At 41.4% G+C, this 5,202-nt stretch overlaps 1 long non-coding RNA gene across 1 annotated transcript in view; it reads right to left on the bottom strand.

Moving 5' to 3' along the window:
• LOC114612413 overlaps nucleotides 1–694 on the bottom strand; it is a 5,226-nt gene extending 4,532 nt beyond the window's left edge. Inside the window, exons 1-2 of the long non-coding RNA XR_003710008.1 lie at nucleotides 506–694; nucleotides 224–425 (exon numbers count right to left, since the gene is read on the bottom strand). This is a non-coding gene — a long non-coding RNA (uncharacterized LOC114612413). The remainder of the gene's footprint in view (nucleotides 1–223; nucleotides 426–505) is intronic.
• Between the last annotated feature and the right edge of the window lie 4,508 nt (nucleotides 695–5,202).

Genomic DNA, 5,202 nt, shown 5'->3' with positions numbered 1-5,202 from the left:
GAGAGAGAGAGAGAGAGAGAGAGAGAGAGAGAGAGAGAGAGAGAGAGAGACCAGATGGCTGCTCGGCAGAGCAAACAAGCAAACACATCCGCTCGGTACCCAGCCGCCTGACTCGCAGCCATGCCGCAGCCTCAGATGCCCCACGCAGGGCCGGCCTCAACCGACTCCCGCTAAGCCCCTGGCCTCCTCTCCCGCCCGCTTGCGCACCCACCCGCGAGGGTACCTGAGAGCTCGCGGTCATTCCCCTGTCTCTGCTGCCACGGTGTAGCCACAACCAGGGCGGGAGATCACAGCAGCGACTGGCGCTGCAGGTCTCTTCGAGAGGCGTCACGGGAACTGTGGTTTCACTTCCTGGATCTTAAATCTCCTTGCCCTGTGCGATGGATACACGCTGTGATGGATGGCTGGGCTTGCTGAGAGCGATCCTGTGTGTCCGTGAAAGATATAAAAATTCATAAAAGATATAGAGAGTTTTAAGATCCCCGAGACAAGAATGTAGACCAACCGGTTTACAGGCTCCGAGTTTCAGGAACTGTGAAGCAGAACTAAAAATACAGGTCGGGTGAGTTGTTCCGGGAACTGGCTGACCACAAGATAAATGATGAAGCTAAATTCTTTTTGTTGTTGTTGTTTTTGTGTTTTGTTTTGTTTTTTCAAGACAGGGTTTCTCTGTATAGCCCTGGCTGTCCTGGAACTCACTCTGTAGGCCAGGCTGGCCTCGAACTCAGAAATCCACCTGCCTCTGCCTCCCAAATGCTGTAATTAAAGGCATGCGCCACCACTGCCTAAATTCTTGAGAAAAATATGTACAGGATGTTTCTCACACCCTGCCCTGGTTTATGACCCACTAATAGGTTGGGACTTTCCACTATTTTTATGGTATGGGCTGGGACTTTCCACTGTTTTTATGATAATTCTTCCTTGGTTTCTCCCTGGTCCCTCCCCCCCATTTGTGGTAAATGTGTAAATACAGTAAATACAGTAAACATTTTTTTCCCATGGGCTGCATGCAAACTTACAGGAAATACAAAAGTGTACATAGAGGAAAACTGTAATAACTTGTCTTATGGATAATGATTATCAAATTTGCCTTAAAAGTCTGCCATGTAATAGGCCAAATATCATTATTCTCTAATAACCAATTTAATTTCTATTTGGAATAAGGAATAAACATTTCATCCAAAATACTTTCAGGATTCTATCTTGCAATTCTGTATTAACACAGTAACAATTTCATAATAGGATGTTCAAACTTTACTTGCAGATGAAGATGAATCCATATTGAGTTTCTTTTGCCAAAGGGCTGCTGTGAGCACATGAGTAGCAATAACACAAACAGCCAACAAATGATCATAGTCTATATATTGTATCTGTTGATAACTAACAGTTTACTTTCTGTAAAGCTGTTCCTCCTTCATCAGTTAATTGTCAAGGGGAATTAGGACTTTCATCCCCCTTGAGAATATCAAACAGAGGTCAAAGTTCTCTTATGGTAAGCTTAAGATGAGATTTTAGCTAATTAATATCTCCTAACAACTTTTGAAAATCACTAAAAGTAAACTTTTTTTTTTTTTTTTTTTTTTTTTTTTTTTTGCATGTACGCCTGCAAGCCAGAAGACAGCAGTAGATCCCATTACAGATGGTTGTGAGCCACCATGTGGTTGCTGGGAATTGAACTCTCATATTTTTGGTTGTGAGTCTAGCCTTTAAAGGCTGAGCCATCTCTCCAGCCCCAACTACCCATTCTTATTGGAATTTTCCATGCCACAATCTGATTAAGATATAACTGAGGTCCCAAATATTGAAAAGATATTGCCTTTGAATCTTTTCTGGAGCAACAAGCACTACCCAAAATTTTAAAGCTCATTATATGAGAGCAAAGGCTTGTGGAAAAACTCCTTCAGAGAGATCAGAAAATAAAATATACAATGAATAATATACACTGAGAGATTCAAATGCTTTAACTTTTTGTATTAAAGCAACAACATTTTTTATATAATGTAAGGCTATTATTGACCATTTCTTGAGGCAAACCTTTCTAATGATATTGCTTTATAGGTTCTCAAAAATTACAAATTCACTTAGTATAAACCTCTCACCTTTACCAGGATGTAAAGGAATGGTATAAAACAATCTTCTAAATCTATAATAATTTTATATGCATTTACTGGAATGGCAGCTGGAATAGGCAAGTCAGGCTGTGATGCCTCATCAGTTTCATAAATCTTAAGTTTGAACTTTGTTTTGGATTAATTGAATAACCAATTCCTTCTAGCTGAGTGAGAGTATCAGACAAAGGCCAAGTTGAAGGCCTAATCTTGTCCTCTTTAACTCTTAGAGCACTTCTTTTGTTAACACAAAAGGCACAGCTATAATGCCATGGAGGGAAGCAGGCACAATTTTAATTCCTCCAGCATAATCATTATCTATAACTCCTGGCCCATAAGTGGTTGTGAATGTCTTTGGGTCTGAGGCTGATGCCTCCCTCTCAAGGAACAAGCAAGGCAATAAACAAATTCCAGAAAACACTCTTCTCGGGGCTGGTCACAATGATCAAGTCAAAAGGAATGTCTGTCATTCAAGCTTCTGCTGTTCCTACTCTGTACATAATCTTAATTCAAAGGTGAATGTTCTTAATCTCAGCCTATATCCCGAGGCCTGGCCCAAAGATTATCCTTCGTGCACCAAGGACAAATTTCTGGCAAGAGACTTTGGTGACCTGATTGTTGCTTGTGCCTTTGTTCCTGGAACAGTCATTTTAAAAAATGACCTAATTCTCCATATTTAAAACATTTTTTATCTTTAAGGTTCTGTGGAAGCATTGCTTGTACAGTGGTCCCTTGTAAGGCAGCAGCTATAGCCAGATCCTGATTGTATGAGGGCCCAATTTCAGCACAAAGACGAATGTAGCCGTGTAAGTCTGTCTTTGCTTTGTATGGTCTGATAGCTGTGCAGGCAGTTCAACCTGATTAGCATTACCTTCATATTGACCTCCTAGAAGCATGTTAAGATCCCAATCTACATTGCCTGCCTGAGCATTCATCATGGCGGTTTTCTTGCTAGTATCAAGACATTCTGAGCTCCAAAGCAAGTAATCTCCTCCTGACAAAATAGTCTTACTATTCAACTCTACCTGCTCTATCCTCTTCTCAAAAATAAACATGGGTGAGTAAAAAAATTCCAAACTCACGATTGAACTTCCATCTGCAGCCAATGGAAAAGTGGCAGTTTAACTATATTTAAGTTTCTTAAGCAAAACCAATTTTTAACAAGGTAAACAATCTATTTTCTCTAAACTAAGTCTTTTATACATCTGGTTTCTGAATGACTCCAACCCTGAGTTACAAGTTTTAAGCCAACTTTCTGTCACCAAAGTTGCAAATTTTTAATCAAACCCAATAATGTATAAGCCAATAATCTATAACCAAGACATGTAAAACATATTTATACTTTTAAAACCAATCAAAAACAAAAATGAAGTATATATTTAGACCAAACAAAATTTCTTGCTTTTTCTAGCTGTAATTTCAAGAGAAAAGCACCTTGACAGATTTTTCTAGGACAAACAGCTCTCAGCTTCCTTATAGAATCCAAAAAGCTGCTGGTCCTTTTTAAAAGCAGCTTATGCCAACAATTCCTGGACAGGCTTTTCTAGCTCAGCTGAACTCTTAGCTACAGGTGTAGGTTAACTTATCAGCCTTTGCTGTGCACATTAAGACAGCCTTTGAAACCAAGTTAAACTAGATCAAGGGGTGGATATCTAAAAGCTTTAACCATTTTTTGTTTTGAACATGAATCATAGAACACCAAACATTTAGACAATGAAACAAAAAACAAACAATTGACACATGTGGACACTGGCTCGCCAAGGACAGACAACAGGTGAAAACCTCTAGGAGCCAAAGAGAAACTCAGGACGTCTCCTGATTTTCCTCCTGTTCCTACAAGAGCTCTGAAACAGCCTTTTCATTCTTTTTTGGTGACACAGATCAGAGAGAGGACAACTGCTTTTCTGAAACCCTTTCTGTCTCTCATATTCAAGATCTTAACTTTTCATCTCTTTCTTTAGGGGATGTAGTGGGCAGCTATTTATAGTAACACTTCAGTGCCCTATTTTCTTAGTTTTCCAATTCCAATTCCTTCTAACCCTGCTCCTCTCGCCTGAAGTAGTGTTTAGGCTGCGGCAAATGCCTGTTTGGAATTCTTCGGTCCCAAAATTGCTGTCACCTCCTTGGTGAGTTAGGGGTCCAAAAATAATTGTAACTAGTGCTAGTATCAATGCTGTTTGCTGCTTACCAAGTGCACGGGATACTCTCCTTCTTTTTCCATTTTCCATGGAGCTCCAACCAAGACAGTGTTTGTCAGTTGATCCCTCCCCCCCCCCCATTTTCAGGTCCCTGGTTCAGGCACCACCTGTAGCAGCCTGTGGCCAAAAGTCAACTGGGTTCACCTGAAAGGGGGCTGGGAACAAAAGAAGTACAGAGGGCAAGAAGAGATGAAACCAAGACAAAGTTTTCTGATCAAGGCTCAATGCTTTAATGTTTGGCTTTTCAATTTAAAGGGAAGGCCCCACCCAAATCCTTCCTAGTTTCAGCAGGAGAGATCGGTGGGATAATCCATTCCCTAGGGCCTGAGGCCTCTAGTCACCCTCTACCCTTGCACTTGGGAGGGACTGTCTGGCCTTCATTAGTATGTAAAGCCCTAGGGCCTGAGGCCTATAGTCTGGCCTATGTGACTGAACAATGTAATTCTATGGAGATGTGACTGCTTTTCAGGACCCTGGATTGGGGGGGGGGCACCGAATTCCTTCCAGTTCTCATGCAGAGTCTCGGGGTTCTAGGCACCTGCTCAGCCATGACCCAGAATGTCCTTACACAGTCGCACAGACAGCCAGTCCTTGGGACAACCCAGATGACTGGTATTTTCTTTATGGTCAGCCAGTTCCTGGAACCCAGAGCCCAGAGCCTATGACAAGATGACCTGTATTCTTGGCTCCACCCTTTTGAGGTCAGCTAAGTTCCTGGAGCACAGATGGCCTGGCGTCCGCCTCTGTATGCTGAGGGTCTCAAAAAAGGTTTATTCTTTACACTAGAGGTTACTTAAACTTATGTCACAAAACAGTCCATTCTTTAGATTGATCCAAGATGAAGAAAGAAAGAAAGAAAGAAAGAAAGAAAGAAAGAAAGAAAGAAAGAAAGAGTG

Source organism: Grammomys surdaster, unplaced genomic scaffold (assembly GCF_004785775.1).
Source record: "Grammomys surdaster isolate TR1022 unplaced genomic scaffold, NIH_TR_1.0 126158, whole genome shotgun sequence".
Taxonomy (NCBI): domain Eukaryota; kingdom Metazoa; phylum Chordata; class Mammalia; order Rodentia; family Muridae; genus Grammomys; species Grammomys surdaster.
The sequence above is the reverse complement of the archived record's forward strand: the minus strand, read 5'-3'. Positions and strand labels throughout refer to the sequence as shown.